The sequence below is a fragment of the Nycticebus coucang genome, chromosome 11, assembly GCF_027406575.1.
Source record: "Nycticebus coucang isolate mNycCou1 chromosome 11, mNycCou1.pri, whole genome shotgun sequence".
Classification (NCBI taxonomy): domain Eukaryota; kingdom Metazoa; phylum Chordata; class Mammalia; order Primates; family Lorisidae; genus Nycticebus; species Nycticebus coucang.
In genome coordinates this window covers 23,397,210-23,419,419 of record NC_069790.1, presented here as the reverse complement: position 1 = coordinate 23,419,419, position 22,210 = coordinate 23,397,210, and the positions used below count along the sequence as shown (strand labels likewise).

Sequence of the window (22,210 nt, the reverse complement as noted above, 5' to 3'; positions counted from 1 at the left end):
GCCGACACTAAAAACTGTTTGAAAACAATGAAAGGGCTAAAGTTCTATTTTCAGTGTCTGGTATTGAGGGTGTGAATAATTAAAAGAGAAAACACAATCTGGATTTGTTTTTAGTGACATAGATACAGTTTTTCCTTCTCCCCTAGTAGCGTATGAGAAAGAAACAGAACCGAGAGCCACAAAATAAAACCTCAAGCCGAGAATAACGAGGATTTTGTTATGTTGTCCGCTCCAGACGCAATGCTGCTCATTCCAGGATACATCCTGCTATTTTCATAACACTCTAAATGATTTCACATATGCAAGTAATTAGTTGCAAAATAACCTATCTTGGGACTGCAGGCTAAAGAAGGGTTGGGTAACAGGAGTTCTAACTGTGGTCTAACGATGTGCAAATCAGATTCCTTCTTTGTCCACCTAGTTAACTGTAAATACACTACTCCGATCGAAGCTGTCCTCCAACTGTAAACATAGCCCTTGGTTTGAGAAGCTCATTATTTATGTTATCAACAAAAACAGAACCACCAACAATATTTCCCCGTTATGTTAATTATCTCACATTTTACATGGCTCCCTTCCAATGTTATCATGATTCTTTTCCACAGCAACCTTGAGAGATAGGAGAGGGTAAGATTTCCATATGATATGTGAGGAATCTGTGGCTCGTAGGCCACTAGCCAGAGGTGACATGATTTGTCTACTGTTGTATTTTTTTTTGCAGTTTTTGGCCAGGGCTGGGTTTGAGCCTGCCACCTCTGGTATATGGGGCTGGTGCCCTACTCCTTTGAGCCACAGGTGCCACTAATTTGTCTAGTGTTTTATTGAAAACATTGTATTAACAGTTCATTAATCGTAGTAACATACAGAGAAGTGCAGAGAATTATGATGACATAGCTTGATGAACTATTACGAATAGAGTACACCTCATATAATGAGTACCCAGGTCGAGAATGTGGCGTGACCAGCATTTCTACACTTCTTTCCATTCTGACTTCTAAAAAAGTGACAGAATTATTTGGGTTAATCTTGTACAGCATGTGAATTAGGACCTTGCATGGATACATGTCTGCTTGAAACATTTAGGAATACATCTTTACATGATGAAATGTAACACACATGAGGAAACCATAAAGGAGTGAAGATTATCCAACTCCAAGAAAGCTCATCTGCATTGGGACTTAATAACTGGCTCAATGTACGAAGGTTGAATGTGTGTGTGGAATATTATAACAAATTTTATCCATTTCTGTCAAGAACTGACAAAAACCCAGTTCACACAGAAAAAGAAAATTATGTGATGTTCAGTCTTCAAACTTTGTGGATAAGAAGAAATCCATTTCCTTCTATGAACATTGTAAAATTGAGGCTATAAATGCTCATTCCAAGATGATTTTGGTTCAATTTTAACCAGAGGCAAGGAATGGGCAGTAAGATTTTCCAAGTGTTTCCTTTTCTTTTCTGTGTTTGGCTGAAAATTTCTATTAATGTCCATAGAAGAACCTCCATTGTGTTTTGCTGGAGCAGGAGGGCTGGTGTCTAACTTCCTTCCTTCCTTCCTTCCCTTGGAGGTGAGAGTGTCCCCAGGGATGAAGTCTTTGCTTGGGAATGCCCTGTCTCCTCAGCTGGACAGACTGCAGTGATTGCTTGCCCCTGTCCCCATCACCACTCTCCCCTGTGTGTGGAGAATTGGAAGCAGAGATTTGTTTGAAATGGCTGGGGCTCCTGCACATGGAGGGATACACTGAGACCATTGCCAGGGTTGGTGCTGCCTTCATGGAACCCTTCTGGAGTTTGTTGGAACATGGTCCCCACTAGGAAAATCTTTCTGTTTGGAGTCTATGTGTGTCCTGTTGTACCCCAGGCCCACTGATCTCAGGACAGAGGGACATTGATGTTAAAAGACACTGCCAAGGCTTTACATTGCATCCCTTAAGAGATGAATTATCCTTGTAATCACTGTTTGTTTCATTCCCCAAATGATTAAGATGCTTTTAATTCAATAAAGTTTTGAAAAATAGATGAGTTTATAATTTTATAAAAATGTGTTTGGGGAAGTAAGAAGAATGCCCAGGGAACTCTCTGTAGAGTATATTAAGAGTGGTCTACTGAGATCTTGCTCATCTCTCATTTCTGCACTGCAAGGACACTGCCCAATTTGGTTTTTCTAATCTGTTTTAGAAGCACTTGGATTATTTTTTCCCTCAAACCCATCAAACCCATCAAATAGATTAAGTAAGAATGTAGGTGGGAATCTTGGAAAAAAGCTGATATTTCTTCCCTTAAATAAAATAGTTGTCACTTCTCTAGACAGACATACCTACTTAGAAGACACAATATTTTCCTTCAGTTTCTCACCATTATCCTGCAGATACAGAAAAATATTGATCACAAATAAAATCGCCAGTGTGCCATGATGCAGTCAGTTCTAAAATGAGTGAAGATAAGTGTTGCTGAGATTTATTATGCTATGGATTGCAAATACTTGTGCTCAAGTTTGCGAGGGAGCACAGCAGGTTCTGATGCTGCTACTAACCTAGTTGCTCCTTTGTCACTATACCCCTGGGCATGGTGTGTCCATACTAATCTGAAAACAGAATGAAGTACATGTGGAAAAACATAGACTCACACGCAAAAGTCACTTGGGCCAAATATTCTAAATATTTTCTTAACAAACTATTGTTTAATCACTGTGAAATATTTAGAAGACAAACTTTTCTTGTCATGGGTATACGTGGAAATGCATTGAAATTTGCATTTAAGCAGCACCCAGATCAAACCTTTCCTGAATGACAGAAAATGGAAACAGGAAACCTGGTTATATCTTAGAGTATTCAGACCCTCCTGCTTGTTTGAAGAGGAAAAGGAAGACTTAAATTAAAAAAAAATATATTTATAGCATTTGAACTACAAAAGTAAATTATTTACCTAATGTTTTGAAAAAACAGAAAAGAAAAATAACTAAATTATATAATTAAATCTCCTTAACCTTGTGACTCTTGCCTTAAACAAACAAAAAATACACTTTTCACTGAGGTATGATTTACATATGGAAAGTTAAATCACACGTTTATAGCTCTCTGATTTGAACACCTCTGAGTATCAGCACACAGAGGAAAGAGACGTCATCAGCCCCACACAAGTCCCCTCGTGCCCCTTCTTGTCCCAACTGTCCCTCCTCACCACCAAAATCATTGATGTGCCTTCTTTTCTAACATTTTGAATAAGTTTGTCTGTTTTTACTTTTTCATACTTTTATTTTTAATTTCAAAAAATTTCAGGTTGTCTTCAGAAGATCATGCAGACCTCTCCTTTTTAAGCCTGTCATGTGCAGAGGAAAGCTTTATTATATACTTTAAGACCCTCAGAGCTCACCTCTATTTCTAAGATGTTTGATAGGTCACCACAATTGCATGGGACAGGAGCCAATATTATTATGAACACTTTCATCTTGTAAAAAAAAAAAATTTCCAACTTACAGGAAAACTGAAAGAATAATACAACAAACACTTACCCAGACTCACTGATCACTGACATTTTGCCATATTTTCTTCTTTCCCTACACCATTCTAAAGTTGTAAACATTGTGTTTTACCCCCAAACACTTGATCAGGTTATCAACTAAAAACAAAGACATTCACCCATATAACCCCCGTATCATTATCACCCTCATAAAATTACACGTCGATGAAGTAATATGATTATAATTATCCTTAAGTTTCCTTTATTATTTCCATAATTTTATGATTTTTTAATCTACAGTATGATCAATAATCATGTATTATGATCAATTTTTACCTCTTTTAGACTCCTTTAATTGGGCATGGTGTTTTTGCTCTTTTTTTAAAAAAAATAATATTGGCATTTTTCATGTCCAGGCTGGTGTGTAAAATGGCCCTCAATTTGAATTTGTCTGACTGTTTCTGAATGATTCAATTCAAAATAAGTATTTTTGGCAAAAATATCACAAGTGATGTGGTATGTTAAATTTCTGAGTCAGGGCGTTTTTCCCCAGATCGCCAAATGCTTGCTATTTAATTAAGATCAGAGTGTTGACATTTTCTTATGCCTTGTTACTGTTTTGGGAGGAAGAATATTCATTAGCTAAAAGGTTTTTTATGTTCTTTTTTCTTCTTCTAGTCACTTTGGATGGCTAGTGCGTCATTTATCCTTCATTCTGAGGTGTTTTCTTCTCCTGGACCAGCCCAGCAATGACAGTCACATGTGGTGGTAAGGAGGTGGGGGTTGGGGTGACCTGTGAGGTTTCTTCATTCAAGAGCCTCCTCTTCTGTTTGTGGAATACAATTTTATTAAGAAATTGCCCCCTTTTTGAGAGTGGCAATGTGTCTTGTGATTCTGGGGGTCTCTTGTTTTCACTGTATTCCCAATTTCCAGTTCCTTCTTATTTTTCTTGAGCACAGAATCCCTGAAGGCTGGCCTTTCCAAATTACCCTTCTGCAGAACTGAAGCCTTCCTATGGGTTCCTAGTAATATCTCTATAGACTTCCGAGGTCCTTGTGAGTCCCCATAGCCAGTGCTCTGAACAGCCGTATCTCAGGCCAGTATTTTCCCATTTGGGATGGGATGTTCTATTTCTGGGAGTTATTTTCTCTGATATTTCTCACCCAACACTCTGTTTTTTTTTTTCTTCTCTTCTGCACTGGTTCTTCTGAACTTGGTCACTTTTTTTCCTGTTTGGACATAACTTGAAGTTTGCAGTATCCTCTGTCTCATAGTTATGCTATAGGCATGGGTTTTGGTGGGTTTTCCTTGTTTATCTTGTTGCTTCGTTGTGAAGTAGAAACGAAGATAATTTTATGGTTGGAGGTCACCACAACCTGAGGAACTGTATTAAAGGGTCACAGTATTAGGAAGGTTGAGAACCACTGCTCTAGACGGTTTTCTGGAATATTTATGAAGAGATTCAGAATATAGAATATTTATTTCCTTTTGAGTTTTATTTCTCTTCCACTTTTTGTCTGTTGTAATTTTACATAGTTGTCATCACGCGTCTATTCAATTTTGCTTCTTTTTAACTTAATATTGTTTAAATTTTCCCAATTTCCTTTACAATCCTATAGATGTTATCATTGTTTGTCAAAGGGCCCAGAAATATTTTGCCGAGTGGATATGCTATGCTATATTTTCTTCCCTTTATATTGTTGAATATTTACATTGGAAAAGGATGATTACAAGTGTGTTTGGCATAAAGAGATTTAGGTCAGGCCACTTTGGGGGGTGAGTGCTTGGCCCAGAATGAGCACATAATAAACCTGTGTGGGATCAATGATTCAAAAGAAAAACAAAACTGGATAAGATTGCCCAAATGTGAAGAAAACTGAAATGTCATTAAAAATGTACAGTTAAAATATATAAATCCTGTATTTCAAAGGAGTTGTATTAACTGTTTGGGACTTTGCTTGGGGCACACCAGGAATAAATGCTCTGGGATTGTCAATTTGAATAAACTTGATAATTAAGTCAGGTGTTTGGTGGCATCAAAATGCAATAGCAGTGTCTTAGAGTAAAGTGAGGGTAACTTTCATTCAGGGTGACTCCTGGGGATAAGTAACTGTGTGACCTTGTCAGCTGGTTCTCCCTCCATTGCTTGGGTGGTGATGATTGAACCAGAGAAATGAATGAAGCCTGCAGCTCTGGATGTGTTCAGTCTCCATAAATCACTTCTTCCATTGTCTGAATACATTTGGGCATCCACAGTAGTTTATTTCCAAAGTATATAAAGAAGTAGAGGCCAAGGGTGTAATCTTGGAGCTATTTAAATAGAGTGGTTCCAGTCAAGACATGCAGCTGTTCTCAATTATTAGTCCATATATTCTAGGTGCCAGGGAAAACCCACAAGGGTGTCACTAAATTGAATTTTAAAGTGACCTCCTGTTCAGATGAAAATCTCCTAGCTGTTGTTTTTTTCCCCCCCAAAGACTGGTCTCCTATTGAACAAGTTAGCAATACTCCTGTCGTCAATGAATCATTGCTACTGCCTATGGAGGAACTCTGAATTATTCCATAGGGTTTTCAAAGAACGTGGATTTACCTTCCAGGGAATCCTTTGTAAATGCTGTCAGGCTCAAAGCCTGACCACAAGGACAAGTCTGAAATCTGCAAAAAGAGTGAAGTGTAAGGATGGGGAGTGGTTTTACTATTTTAAACTTCTGTGAGTTGTGTCAAAGTATCATTCCAAGGAGTGCCCTGATTCCTGGCCCATCTTTTGAAGGTTCCTATAGGGACATGGGACTGTGGCCCATTTCTACTTAGGGAAGGAGGTCTATCTCTCTCTGGCTTTTCATAGATTATAAAAGTCACTTCTACCAGAGCAGTCCCTGAAAAACACAGGCCCCAGAGAATGGCAAGGCACTCTTTTAACACAAACTCTTACCATGAAATGCGCTAGTGTCCCTTCCACCTAATTCCATTAGTGTTAAACAGCACAAGATCTGGAGTCCTGGTGGCTGGAATTACATCTTGTCTTCATCACTTATTATGTAGTGTGACCTTGGGCAAGTTAATTAATCTTTTTTTCATCTCCATTGTTGTGCCTATAAGATAGAGAAACTACTAACTTAATAGGGTTATTATAAGAATTTAATGAGGTTCTCCATTTAAAGTGCTTGCCAAATATTCCTGGTCAGTTTCTTTCCCTTCCTCTCCATTATCACTGACCACTGTCATCCCTCACGAAGAATGTGTGCATGAAACTAAAACACTATTCTTGTTTATCAGACTCCCTTCATAGAAGTTATCCATTTGTTGAACATGGACTATTTAAATTATTCAAGGCCAACTATTTTCCTTTTCTCCTTTCACAAGTGAAGAGATTACAGAGAGATGGCTGAGCAGCTATTTCACAATCCCTGAAGCTAAGGGCATCCTTTGTTAGGTCAATGGAAACATCTCCTGCGATCACTGGCCAAGCCAGAATGTCACCCCATACCCCGCTACAGGTTTTGAAAGAGAACTTAAACCAGTGAAAAATTCCTCCTGTACACTCTCTCCCTTGGTGATTTCGAAGCTTGAGACAAACACATTTGGTAACTGTCAATATAGAACATAAAGCAATGTATATAATTCTATATGCCTCGGAGAGCTATTTCAGTAGAATATTTATTTCACAACTATGAGAAAGGTCTATTTAATTAGTTGTCAGGGCTAGTGAGTTTCTGTCTTAAAGCACATATGAAAGCTCTTTGAACGGCAGAGTAGAGAATTTATTTAGTTGCTCTGTTTTACTGCAGTGAGGTGCCAAGTTGACTCCAGAGAAATCTTGCCATGTGGTGCCTATGAGTCTAAGTCTTAAATTGAATGCTGAGGCTGCTCTCTGTCCTTCCTTGTCAAGAATAAGGAACCAACCTCAAGAGAAGCAAGCCTTTTATTTCACACAAATGAATTCTTAATAGTTGATGTTTATGATTCTTTTTACACAAGTTTATATAACTTATTTTACATCTATGTTTCCTTGATTATATTCCCTGAGTTCAATTTTCCCCCTTTATTCCCTCAGAGCTAAGTGCATTTGATATGCTGCATTTGATATGCTATCTTTTATTATGCAGAAGCCCTTTGATCTCTATAGAGGAAAGGCGCCACATAAATGCAGAAATCTATTATAATCATACAGAAGAGTGGCTTTATGGGCGAAGTCCAGCTTAGCAATGCTGTTGGGTGGCAGAGTATCCTTGGCTGTGGAATGCTAACACCAAATGTCTATTGAGATAGGCAGGCTTGCTTAAGAAGTTTATTTTTCAAATATGTTTTTATTGAAGTAAACATACATACAAAAAAGTGCATAAAATACATATATTCAGCTTGATGAATTTCAACCTACTGAATACACTCATGTAACCAGCAGCACTCAGATCCAGAAACAGAACAATGCAGCATCCTTCAAGCTCCTGCCCTTTCCCTGCGCCCCTGGGAGGGCACCTCTGCTGACTTCTATCACCAGAGATTACTTCCACCTGACCTTGAACTTCATATAGGTCAAATCACACAGAATATACTCCTGAGGGCCCAGATTCTTGTCCTCAGCATAGTGTGGGTAAGATTCCGTCACACAGTACTTCTTCAAGTCCTTTGGCTGCAGAGGGTTTTATTGTACAATCATGCTTCGATTTACCCTTTCTAATGAACTAAAGGCCATTGAGAACTATCAGAGTCAGGAAAAGCACTTAAAACAGGGCACAGGTTTTCCTGTTGTAAAGGAAATTTCAGTTTGTAGAGGTGCCTTCCTTTCCCATGCCAGGAGGAGGACTCTTAACTCTTATCAATGGAAAAGCTACTCCTTAAAATCTAAATAATACATTTTACTATACAGCTCTTGTTTACCATAATTCCTAGTCACCTTCCTATAACTTGCTTCCCCTACCTGGAACCTTCAAACCTCTTTTCCTTTGTTTCAGCCTAAGATTGTATATAAACTCAAATTCTAAACACCCGTTTCAGTTACTCATCTCTGGGCATGTCCATGTGTAAACTCCACGCTCATGCTAATAAACTTCTGTTTGTTTTTCTCCTGTTAATCTGTCTTTGGCCAGTCTAATTTATAGGAAACCAGCTGAAGATCCCAAGATGGAGAGAGGAAGAGTTTTTTCCTCTCTTACATTTCTAAATTGACCTTGCTAGTCTTTTAAATTTTAGCCATTCTATTGTGTGTGTATGGGAGAAAAAGTAGTATCTTCACTCATTGCAAGGTTGGAGACTTAGAATAACAAAAGAGAGAGCAAAGAAAAACAAATTAATATATATTTAATGTGGCACAGGAACCATCTGAAATGAAGAACCAAAGGGATAGAGAGAGCTGTGTGTTTGCATGGACAGTTGTGAAGAAGTATGGTTGGAGAACAGTACGGCCTGATCTAGTGGTGACAAACTGGGGAACCCCAGCAAGGCCTGTTTGTCCAGATTCTTCCTTGTGTCTCTATGTCTTTATTCCTTTTGTCTGGGTACAGGGAAGACTCTGGTGAAATGGCAACTTTAGGGGAAGGTCAGAGTTTCTTTTATGGCCTGCTCCAGGGGAGAACGGTGGGAGAAAGTCAGACACTTTTGCTTCTGCTATTTTCTATGTGTAAATGCCAAGAAAATGCTATTTTCTATGTGTAAAAATAGAAATTGTCTTCAATCCTACCAGTTGTAACGTGGCATCTACTGTGGTTTAATTTTCACATCGCTGAGAGCTAACGATGCTGGGCACCTTTACCCATGTATAGTTCCTTTTGTGAAGTGACCATCTGTATATTTCTTTTTGTGAAGTGCCTGTTCAGTGTTTGTCCATCTTACTGTCCAGTTACCATCTCCTTATTTGTTTGTGGGGGTTCTTTATTTATTCTGGTTATAAGTCCTTTGTCAAACACGACACATGTATCATAAATGTTTTTATTTATTTTATGGCTTGGATTTCACTTTCTTAATGGTGTCTTTTGGTAACCCAAGTTTTGTTCTTACAGTATATTTGAATTAATATATTTTTCCATAAAGGGAAAATTACGTAATGCTTTTATGATCTGTTAAGAAATCTTTTCCTATACCAAGTCATGGCGCTATTCTATGTTTTCTTCCAGAAGAGCTATTCTTTTATGTTTTATAGTTAGATCTACAAACCATTTGGAATTGAATTTTTTGTATGTGGATTGAGGTGGGAGTCAATAGACACAATTTTTTTCTATATAGATTTGCAATTGCTGCAATAACATTTATTGAAAAGATCATACTTTCTCCATTGAAATTTGTTTCTGAAGCAAGTTCAGGATAGAAATTTATACCAGAGAGATCAGTCTCGTCCCGTGCATAGATTTTCAGAGTGTTGTGCATAGGGGTCACTGTGGGGTGTGTTTAGAACACAGACACCTAGGCCCTTCACAGACACTCAGATTCACCGCAGACCATTCTCCTGCCCGGGATTCTGGCCCATACCCTGAGGCTTGGCATTTCTCTCAGGACCTCCCTCAAAAAATTAGACTCCATGTCTCCCACCTGTTTTATCTGTGTATAGGCCCTTGTGCATCCTGTAATTACTGGGGCAGCAGTGATCAATTAACAAGTTAATTTAGGAGGATCCTATTTATCATATCAACTGCAACATTTTGTTTGATTACTATCCTCTCCCTTCATAGTCCTTCTTCAGTACTTATCAGCTAATAATTGTTGGCTTGAGTGTCAGATCTCCTCCATTGCCACCCTATTCTGGTAATGAACAAAGTTCACTGCAAAGCAAAACTTTTGTGACAAATTATTATCTCCTAGTATAGCTTAGCTCAGTTGTCTTAGTATCCTTCTGTTAGGATACACTGGCTTCAATTAGCCTTTATTGAATAAATACTGTTTACGGAGGATTATCTTAAAATCAACTGTTCATCCTCAAGGTTCTGTGAGTCCCTGGTGGGAGGGAGACTGCCAGACCTCCTAACAGACGGGTACAAAGAGCAGTGATGTGGGGCACAAAAGAGAGGCTCATAAGGATGCTCGGAGGAGGATCACCTCCCTGGGGGAAGTCCACGAAGCCTCAGCGGTGGCGGTTGAGCTGGGTCTTGAAGAGCATGTAGGAATTTGCTGGAGGATAATTGAGTGAGGGTATTTCAGGCAGAGTTAAAAGACAGTTCAAGTAGTCAAGGATCACTTGAAGCCAGGAGTTGGAGAATGGCTTCAGTAAGAACAAGGTCTTGTCTTTACTAAAAATACAAAAATTAGCCTGGTGTGGTAGTGCATACCTGTAGTCCCAGCTACTTGGGTAGCTGAGGCAGAAGGATTGCTCGAGCGCAGGAATTTGAGGTTGTTGTGAGCTGTGATCATGCCACTGCACTCTAGCTGGGGTCACAGAATGAGATGCTGGTAAACAAACAAACAAAAAAAAAAAACATGAAACAGTTTAGCAACGTTGAGCAGGTAAAGATGACTCTGCACGTGTGCAACCCCCACTAACTCAAAAGCCCATGTAAACTAGGTGGCAGGAGCTCTCTCCTCGCAAACAAAGTCCAACTCAAACTACCAGACACAATTCAATTTAAATTAGTAAAATTTTGGATGAGGGGGCATGTGAGCTGCAGATACCCATGGTTTTAGAGGACAAAGTCAATTTCCCCTCAAGGAATATACATGTAGACCAACATGGAAGACATGTCCCTGACCATGAGGGTGTTATTCAATTGCTCAGTGCTTGCTGCAGAGTTTGCTTGCCTTACAGATGGCGCCAGCCAGCACTGAGGTAGAGGTAGCTACCCCCACCCTCCTTTGCTAAAGAAGTGCAGGTAGTGGGGAGACATGCCCTTTTTCTGAACTTGGTTTAGGTGATGGATGCTGAAGGCATCTGACAATAGCCCCTTTTCCCTGATGAGCTCATGAAGACCTTGGTGCTCTATGGAGGGGTGGGGGGAAGATGTGGCTGCATTCATACCATAGATAATAAAATGGGGGTGGAGACACTGCTAATTCAGTGTAAAAAAAATCCGCAATCATAAATATCTCAGAGTTGAAAGCAAATCCCAGAAAGGCTAGTTTTGAAATTGGAGGTAATTAATTCCTCATGCAAAGTGCTGAAATTCAATCCAGACATCCCTTTATTTTTTTTGTTTCTTTCAGACAGTTTACAGTCCGGTGGAAAGTAAAACCATGCAATCCCTTGGTGTGGTGCCATTTTACTATTGTCTCTTATTATTATTTTGCTCATTTTGATCATTTTTACATGAACACGTGTATAATAAATTCAGCTTCCCTTGCCTATGAGATTTGTTTTACCCTAAGGAGCTCTCTTCTCTCCATCAGTAGTGAGATGGTGAGTGTGTTTCTCAATGAAATAGAAAGATCTCTGGACTAAAGCATTGAAGGTAAATGCTGACATTAATTTGAAATTCTGATTCTTTTGTAATTCAGAAAAAATGCTGGTGTTTAGCAAAATCAGGCTTAAGATTACAGTCAGAAAAATAAGGTTTAAATGCTCTACCCAGGGAATTAGAAACGTCCGTACTGCCCTGACCTTGGAGGGTCTTGTTCTTAAACTCTCTTCTACAGTCAAGTTGAAAATCTTTTTAATTTATAAATGTGATGCTTATTTTCTCCACACTACACCTTTCTACTCACCTCATTCTCCAAGTTTGGGAAATCTGCCCTGCCTTTCTCTTTTTGTCGGTGGGGTTGGTCACTGCAAGTCACATGCACAAGAGACAGTGAAGTCTCCTTTTCTGTAAACATCTGTGCCCTGTTGAAGCCTCTAGCCTTCTAGGTAGCAGGAGGGAAGAAAATAACTAAGTACATATCCCACTTAAATGTTAACCCCAGTAATAATTTTAAAAGTCTCCCTAGATCTGTGTTTTTCAACCTTTTTTATCTCACGCACACTTGAACCTATAGTTAAACTTCCATAGCACACTTAAATTATGTCGATCAAAAAGAAAAGAGTGTGCTCGCTTCGGCAGCACATATACTAAAAATTGGAACGATACAGAGAAAATTAGCATGGCCTCTGCTCAAGGATGACACGCAAATTTGTGAAGCGTTCCATATTTTTCTGTAATTTCTCTGCTGGGCATATACCCAGAAGACCAAAAACCACACCATAACAAAGATATTTGTACCAGAATCTTTATTGCAGCCCTATTCATAATTGCTAAGTCATGGAAGAAACCCAAGTACCCAACGATCCATGAATGGATTAACAAATTGTGGTATATGTACACCATGGAATACTATGCAGCCTTGAAGAAAGAAGGAGACCTCACCTCCTTCATGTTTACATGGATGGAGCTGGAACATTTTCTTCTCAGTAAAGTGTCTCAAGAATGGAAGAAAAAATATCCAGTGTATTCACCCCTACTACGAAACTAACTTAGGACCTTCACATGAAGCTATAACCAAGTTTCAACCTAAGAACAGGGGGAAGGGGGAAAGCATGGGGAGGGAGGGGGAGGTGGGTGGAGGGAGGGGGTTAAAAGGATCACACATGTGGTGCATCTTACGAGGGTACATGTGAGCCTTGGCAAATGTGGAATGTAAATGTCTTGACAAAGTAACTAGGATAATGCCAGGAGGGCTATGTCAACTAATGAGATGAAAATGTGTCAAATATTCTATGAAACAAGTGTATGGTGCCCCATGATCATATTGATGTACACAGCTATGATTTAATAAAAAAAAAAAAGAAAAGAAAAGAGTGAAACCAGAGCAAGACTCTGTCTCTAAAAAATAACCGGGTGTTGTGGCGGGTACATGTAGTCCAGCTACTCGGGAGGCTGAGGCAAGAGAATTGCTTGAGCCCAAGTGTTTGAGGTTGCTGTGAGCTGTGATACCACAGCACTCTACCCAGGGTGACAAAGTGAGACTGTCTCAAAAAAAAGAGAAAAGAATATACTTACTGTGCTTTGAACTTCTTTCAAAAATAATTTAATTAAGTTTTAAAAAAAATTTTCTCAGCACTCCTAAGATGGTACACTGATTAAAAATCACTGCTCGAGAGAAACCTGTTTTTTGGGGGACGACTGCTCAGCTTCTTTAATTTCCATTCCAATTTTTGTACACTTAAATTTTTATAGCTACAGTAAAGCAAAGAAGTATGGGCTTTGTGTCTAACTTTCTTCCTGTGTATTACCAGTAGTTAAATTCTCATGTCATTTCCACTCAGAATAACAATTTTGACTAGAAGTTCACATATATGTATAAGTTTGTGTGTATGAATGTGTTTGTGTATGCACATGTGTGTGAGTGTTAGCACCTTTTATGAAAATAGGTAGGGGGTGGGCAGCACCTGTGGCTCAATGGGTAGGGTGCTGGCCCCATATACCGAGGGTGGTGGGTTCGAACCCCGCCCTGGCCAAACTACAACAAACAAATAGCTGGGCATTGTGGCAGGCACCTATAGTCCCAGCGACTTGGGAGGCTGAGGCAAGAAAATCACCTAAGCCCAACAGCAGGAGGTTGCTGTGAGCTGTGATGCCATGACACTCTACTGAGGGTGACAAAGTGAGATGCTGTCTCTAAACAAAAGAAAAAGAAAAAGAAAATAGGTATGGGAGTTTTTTAGAGAAAGAATCTTGCTCTGTCACCCAAGCTGGAGTGCAATGGTGTGATCATAGCTCACTGCAGCCTGGAACTCCTGGGCTCAAGTGATCCTCTTGCCTCAGCCTCCTCCATAGCTGGAACTACAGGTCTGTGGCACCATGCTCTGCTAATTTTGAAATTATTTTGTAGAGACAAGGTCTCACTATGTTGCCCGGGCTTGTTTTAAACTTCTGGTCTCAAGTGATTCTCTTGCTTTGGCTTCCCAAAGTGCTGGGATTATAGATATGAGCCACCAGTCCTGGCCCCTACTGGTCTTTACCCAGTGGCTGGGTGTGTGGCATCCAGGCTGCTCTTGCTCTCACTGGCTGGTCCCTGGATAGACAGCAAGGTGGTGCCTGGATCTATGGCTGGACTCTGATCCTCCCTGGCCCCCCACTGCAATGTGGCTGTTGGCATCTCTAGGCAGCCTTGCCCTATGTGTCGTATCAGCCTCTTTTCCCACTGCCTGCAGCAGATAAAAATGTCCCCCGAGGCTTTCTAAGCTGAATGGCTCTTTGCAATGTTCCCTCGGTCTTGCGCCCGCTCCTGACTCAGGCACTCTGTTTCGACTCTGCCAGGAGGTCAGGGAGAATACGGTGAGACCCCAGGGCAGGCTGCCAACTGCCTGGTGGAGAAGAAGCCTCTGGAGCAGACTCCAGCTCCCCCCACCTGGCTGTGCCTCTGTCCTCTCTCTCTCCTGGGTGGTTGCACATCTCAATCCTTTCTGATTCCCCATTACCTGGTCTAATGTGTGCCCTATGCTCAGTAAGATGCTTTTGAAATTGAACTGAATTGTAAATTCCTTTTGGTGAGCTGGTTCATACTTTATTTTCTCAAAATTTTTATGAAGTTCATTATTGATATACTCAAAGACAGGAGGGTCCTCTGATCCCTGATGCCTGGCTATGGGGGGTGTTTCTAAGCCTTCTAAAATCTCAAGTTTCTCTAATAAAAACCATCATAGTCTAAAAAGCTAAAATTAAGGACTTCATGAGTGCTGATACCCAAATTGTAAGGAATGCAAACAAAAACACAAGATTAAAAAGTCCCCTAAAGGTTGTTGGAGTTTTTAGTTTTGTTTGAACATATTTGGTGGGAGGAGAAATGAGTTTGTGATTCACTTCCTTGCTGATTTGTTCTCTTTGCTGTTGTTGATTTAATCTGCTCACCTGTACAGAAGCTTCCAGAGAGCACTCCTATGTGCTAAAATACCCAGTTTGGCAGTCAATCCAAGGAGGTATCTGGATGGTTTGGGCAGAAAGTTCCAGAGGCTTTGGGGAAATAAAATTTCTCGTTGTGTTGTCATTTCTTTCCTTACCCAATGGAAGGGGCACTACCGACATGCCTGTAAGTAAAGACAGGTTAACAAAAGAAAAGCGTAACAGATTTATCCAATCAACGTTTTACGTGATATAGAGGCTTCAGGAATTAAGATCCCCAAGATCCAGGGAAAACTGCCCATTTTTATGCTTAGATCCAATGAAGAATGGACAGCTGGGTAGAAATGTGATTGGACAAAGGGTATAATCTAATAGTAACAGGCTGAAACCCAGCAAGACCCGTCTGCTCAGATTCCTCTTGGCCTCTCTATGTAGCATTTTCGTCCTCCTGGGCATGGGTCAGGCCCCACCGGATAAGAGTGTGTGAGGGAGAAAGGAGAGAGTGACCTTTCTAGGTTTTATAGCTTGTTTTGGTGCAGGTTGGGGTGGGGATGGGGAGTTTTAGTTTCTGTGACCTGCCTCAGGGAAGAGGAATTCTGATTTTTATGACTCAAGTCACTGAGGAAGAGGGGCAGGAGAAAGGGGGTAGGAGAAGGTCAGAGAAACCTTGCTTCCTAGGCCTCCCAATGTCCTTCTCTTTAAAGTACTCAGCATACCAAGGGCCATCTTGGGTATATTGTGTTCTGAGTTCCAACAGTTGTAGGGCTATGTGGAAGAGGGTCTCTGCGGAGGTAAGGGTGTTGGCTAATGAATTCACTAGTATTTCTTGAGTTTCCTGTGTGAGCCTGGCACTGTTTTAGTTTCTGAGGAAGAATTACCTCTAGAGAAAAAAATGGTTGCCTGAGATGCTATATCTGCACATGATGACAAAGGGAGGTTTTGATGGAAACAGCTCCCACACTTGGAACTCAGACGACTTTCAAGCTGTAATCTTGTGTCACAGAAGGCAAGAGACACCGTGCGTTGCTAATGCCATACATCTATTAGCTAAGTGCTTCTTTTCACAGAGGTTTCCCTTAGAAGTTTTCTTTTCTGGCATTCTTTGTCCAGAGTATGCTCTCTTTTATTGCTTTCCTGGTGACTTAAAGCTGTGGATGGTTTGTTTTAGAGTTTTGAAATTCAATCCTTGATGGAAAACCATCATCAAAACTGAAAACTGATCTAAAGGAATCCTTTGGAATCAAGTATGCGCTGCCACATACAAATTGGTGTCAGTTTCTAATAAGGGAGGTGAACTCTGATTTATTGTCACTGGGATTTCAAACCAGGCTTGGACATTCAAAACACTGTGCAAAATTAATGAAGTCCTCTCACAACAACGGTGTCTTCCTGACTCTGTTTGTTTTAGGGGTATTTAATTTTTAAGAATGATATCCTTTCCTGATTTTATAGCAGGTTAAGTGGTTTTAAACATGAGCACTTTTATTCTTTTTCAGTGTAGCATTTCAAAGTTTATAGTAAGCTGAGTTTTTAAACTTCCAATTTTTGTATGTTTAAACTTTTATAGCTACAGTGAAGCAAAAAAATATGGACTTTGTGTCCAACTTTCCTCCTGTGTATTATCAGTAGTATAAATTCCCACCTTGTTTCCACTCAGAATAACAATTTTGACTAGAAGCTCACATATATGTATAAGTTTGTGTATATGTGTGTATGTGTGTGCACATGTGTGTGAGTATTAGCACCTTTTGAGGAAGAAAATGAAAATAGGTAGGATGGTGGAAAGATGGGACAAGATGATAGATCTTTTTTCCAGAGCAGGAATGTAGGTGGTCTAATTTGATTCACTGTTGGTGTCCTGATAAAAAGGAGTTGCTATTCATGAAATAGTAGATCTTTTGTATCCATTTCAGCTTTATTATTTCAATTATCTAAGTGCACATGGTAAATGGCACTGATTCATGGACTTCATGTGGGCAGGAGATCAAAGGTCTCATCAGCAAAAGATCTGGGAACTGAGATGAAACAGCACCCCCACCCTCAACCCACCATACACTGACTCTATAATAAATTAGCTTCATCAAGCAACTTCATAACTTTTATGAGGAGAAATTAGGACACTCGATTAACATCATCTTTCTCCTTTGGCACTCACTTTAAAGGATGGCAAGCTCAGGGATGGACTAGAAGGAATAGAATTTGGTGCTAAAAGAGAAATGCTGTTGAAGACAAGCCTTCCAGGAGAACCCATATCCAAAGCATAAGTCTTGGCCTCTTTAAGGGTTTAAGGAGTAGAATTGGTTTGATCAAGGTAGAATGTATGGCCAAGCTGTGTGGAAGACTTAAGTTGCAAACAGAGAGCTCCGAACCCAATTCCAGCTCACTGCAGACTGCATGGCTGGCTGCTCCCCTCTTTGGGCCTTGGAATGGGAGTTGGTTAGAAGCTGTACCCATTTCCAGCCCACAACGGTTGTCCTTCCCAGTAGATGTAGTTCATAATGGTGTAGTATGTAGCCAACTCAGTCTTGGACTTTATTTTTTTTCCCAATTTTGTCTAACCTCAAGGAACTTCACAAGATCCTACTGTGAAGTGTTAGATCCATTGACATGAAGGGCCAAAGTCACAGCTGATTGCTTATGGGTCAGTCAGCACTGGCCAGTGTCAGCCACTGCCCTAACCTGGATTCACTGTTCTTCAGGCCCATGACCAGTTCATGAGGGGCCTCTGGATTATATAGTCCATGGACCACAATCCAGTTACCGCCCCTCTCTATGACCAACATGAAATGTTTAACTCTGCATGCAGCGTGTCCCCTCATGAGGAATGGCATGGCAGAGTGCTGATGCGGAACTGGTACTGACATCATTCAAACAAATTTTAAATTCTGCTGGAAGAATTTAAATTTGAATTTTAACAGTTTCATTCCAGATTCTTTTATTTTTGTGGATTTTTTTCTATTATTTTTAATCACAAAGCAATAAACCATCAGTCGGAGATTTTGCTAAAAATATTTTGGCATCTTGAGCTTATTTTTTTCAATAAAGTTATGAGAAATTTTTTGCCAAAACAGACACTGAGGTTTGTTGTGAAAGTCATTAAAATATAATTGAAGCCTAGTTCTATTTCAAGTCATTTAGACTTATTTGCATTTTTATCCCCCAATGGTCAGGTTTCAAATTTAATCAACTTGGGAAATCAGGTTGCCATCGCCTATATGATCTTGAAAAATACTCTTGAAAGAAGTAACATCCTGTATATCCTATACAAATAGATTACACATTTGGGTTCTTAATTTTATGATTTCTTAGGAAAATCATTGTATTTTAAGTAATAGTTAATTAAGCAGCATAAATACTCTGGTTGCTCACTGGAAAGTAGGCAGGAAGGAATATAAAGGAACACGGGATAAGATACGCTGTGAGCTTCAGGTACTGCCAAAGACAGAAATGAAACCTCGCAAGCTTTCAGTCCTTTGAATGATCATCTCATACTGCCTCCTTTAAAAAATTTCTTTGCACTTAGTTCCTCAAAGAGCAGGTTAAAGCATCTATTTACAGATGAGGATAATCATCTAAATAAAAATTTATAAAGAGCAAAAGCAAGAGAATATAGAAATCTTGTATATTGATTCAGGTCTAACAAATACAAAGCCAGTCATTGGTGAGGAAAGGATTTTGGCAGGGTTTTAGAAGCCTTTTTAATATGTGTTTCTATAAAGTTGGCCACAGAAAACTTTTTCCTGTGGAATATGGTGTTAGAGGTGTACATTTTCAAAAGAGAAGGAAGGAAATGTTCCCCTATGTAATAAGTATTGAGATTCAAGTGACTTTTATAAATCACCACATTTTAGTATATGTATTATGCTTTTCTGCCTAATAGTTCCAACAGCCAGATATGTAGACATACAGACATGCATGGAAAATGAGAATACTTTACAATCAATTATATCCTCTTGAGGTTAAATCTTTGGGTTGCCTAGTGTTTGGTATGAGAGAGAATTTTGCTAAATTTAGTCTTTAAGATAAATAAATAGTACCTCATGGGGATTTCTAGTGTTTAGTTGCCTTTTGGTTCTTGGAAGGCTCATCTTAGGCTTTGTTGGTGCTGTTGAGGTATGTCTTCAATAGTCACTGGGATCCAGTGTCACTTCCTTTTTAAGAGTCTGCTCATTTCTGTAATCTCACAGATTTCTGTACAATGGGTTTCCCTTTTATAAGTAGAGGTCACTGCACAAAGAAAATGGCTACTCACATTTACTCATTTCCTGCTTCACTCCCAGGAAACTGGGAAGTGTGGTAGAGTCTTATCCATTCACCACATATTTGTTGAGCATCTATATTTCGGGCACTGTGCTAGGTGCTAGCACATGGTCCTGGCACTCAGATTTCTGGGAAATGTAATAGGCTAGTAGCTTCTCCCAGATGGCTCACAAGGCTAAAAATCTTTCTCCTCAGAAAACTAAAAATATGTATCATCAGTATAAATGACTGCAATGTATAAATAATGCCATATTACTACTTGATCCTTAGCTATTTGTGCAGTGGGATGATAGTAAACTAAATGTAATTTTCCCTATTCATAACCTACCTAATATGTCTTTTATATTTAAAAAAGTGGGAGACAATTTAATGGAGTGAGTAGTTCATAGCAGTCATGTGAGCTGCTGTCTGGAGAGTTTCTGTACCCACTATAGGTCACTGTGAGGCGGCGGGGTCTCTGTCCTGTGACACTAGAGTCACTGGCACACATAGATTCTACAATCTGGTAGTAAAGGACAAAGCAATTTCTTCTGTGATGTAGACTTTTGGGCACTTCCATGTTAAGTCTCTGAGTCTTTAATATGTTTCAGAGCAAGATATAAGATTCAACAGATTAGATTAATAATACAAAGGACAGTGACAGATCTCACTTGTTAGATGGGTGTGTGACCTGACAGGACATATACATACACATAGTACCTAGGGCCTGGATGGGTGAGTATTCAGGGGCAGGCCTGGGGTCTCCCATAAGAAAAAAATAGAAATTATGAATTAAAAATATTTTAGAGGAAAATCTCAATAAATTCAAAATGTTAAAGCCATCAATTGTCACAAAGGTTGCAGCTTCCAGAATAATATGATAATCTTATTAGTTGCCTGTTGGATATCCAGACTCATTAATAATTTGTTCCCTCTATTTTTGAGCTACAAGTTCTGACTACCTCTTCATATAACAATTTGTATTATGCTATTTATGGAAAGAATTAATAAGATAATTTTGTTCTTCTCGCAGGGCTGATCAAATCAACTTTTGCTATTGTTCTTGATGATTTAAAAAAGTGTCTTGCAGCTTCATAACTTGCAATGTCTTGTAAGACATTAGAATTGCTGTCAAATTTAAGAAATTCTCTGTTAAATTTGTCCCAGAATTCTTCAAGGGTTCTGGCATAATAATGAATCCTGAATATTCTCTGGATTGACAGAGCTCCTTGCACAGTTTGTCACTGACATCCTCGTTCCAGTGGAGCATTTTTTTTTTTGGCCGGGGCTGGGCTTGAACACGCCACCTCCGGCATATGGGACCGGTGCCCTACACGTTGAGCCACAGGCGCCGCCCCCAGTGGAGCATTTTAAGTTTTGTGTGATCTTCATCTATAGCAGTCATTTCATGTCAATGAGCAGAAAGGAAAGAAAGTAAAACTCTGTTCTGTGTTCATATGATTCATTCTTCTCTTTGGATGGAATATCAAGAAATCTAAAAGCCTGCTCATGACTTCTACTCAATATGTATCTCCTTCTTAAGGAATTGCTGGTTTTTGCAAGCTTTGAAATATTTTGGTTTCTATTTTCTTCTTCACTTCAGAGTAGTTCCTACTGGTTCTCTACAGAAATAAAAGAAATGTCCTTTTTGGTACATTTCTTTCTTTCTTTCTTTTTTTTTATTGTTGTGGATTCATTGAAGGTACACAGAACCAGGTTACATTGATTGTTTTTGTTAGATAAGAACCCTCTTATCTTTGTGTCCAGCCCCCCAAAAGGTGTACCATACACCCTTGACCCCCCACCCGCTCCCTCCTTCCCTTTCTCAGCTCTCTCTATCCCCCACCCCCCACCATGTACTAGGACCTTAATTGTCCTCATATCAGAATTGAGTGCATAGCGTTCTTATTTCTCCATTCTTGTGATGCTTTACTAAGAATAATGTGTTCCACATCCATCCAGGTTAATGCAAAGGATGTAAAGTTTCCATTTTTTTAGTGGCTGAATAGTATTCCATGGTGTATGTATTTTGGAGCATTTCTAATTCACACACTGACTATTAGAACTTTCATTTTGATCAGCTTTGGTGAGAAGTCAAACCCCTTATGCTTCTGATTGGAAGAATTTTCTGCAGAGTAGTTTCTGGCTCCATAAGTTTTAAACCTTGTTTTTCCTCTACCACCCACATACTTCAAGTGCCAAGTGCCACGGACTTGTTCATATCAACATGACCCCTCTGGCTTTGCCCATCATGCCCCGGCTGAATCAGCACAGTGAGCTGGCAAGTTTCCTGGAAACCATTCCAACCAGTGCAGCTGGGACTGTAAGTGTGCATGGAAGTTACTGCAAACCATGTAACTATGTAACCCCAGACTAAATATATCCTCAAATCAATGTCCTCTTAGGTCAGTGGTTCTCAACCACTGGGAATTTTGCCCCACCACCCCCTCAGATATTTTTGACAGTATCTGGAGACATTTTGGTTGTCATGACTGGGGCATGTTGGTGGTACTGGCATTGAGTGGGTAGAGCCAGGGGTGCTGGGAAACACCCTACAATGCTCGGGGCAGCTCCAATACCAAGAACTATCTAGCCCTGAATGTCAGTAGTGCTGAGGCTGAGAAACCCCAACTTGATGGGACCTCAGAATGCTGCAGCCGCTTCTTAATGGGATGGAGGTAAGGCAATAGTGGAAGTGACTAGTTGTAACTGATTATGGTTAAAATCTTACTTTTGCAAATTTTGGAAAATAGTGACTACATGAACATGAACACATT

General features: G+C 39.8%; 1 long non-coding RNA gene and 1 other non-coding gene across 2 annotated transcripts in view; both read left to right on the top strand.

The window, feature by feature from the left end:
• Positions 1-12,400: 12,400 nt before the first annotated feature.
• On the top strand, positions 12,401-12,508 carry LOC128560505 (U6 spliceosomal RNA). Its single transcript, XR_008373003.1, has one exon. It is a non-coding gene; the product is annotated as a U6 spliceosomal RNA (small nuclear RNA).
• Positions 12,509-21,916: 9,408 nt separating this feature from the next.
• Positions 21,917-22,210, top strand: part of LOC128560296 (uncharacterized) — a 43,788-nt gene continuing 43,494 nt past the window's right edge. Inside the window, exon 1 of the long non-coding RNA XR_008372927.1 lies at positions 21,917-22,111. This is a non-coding gene — a long non-coding RNA (uncharacterized LOC128560296). The remainder of the gene's footprint in view (positions 22,112-22,210) is intronic.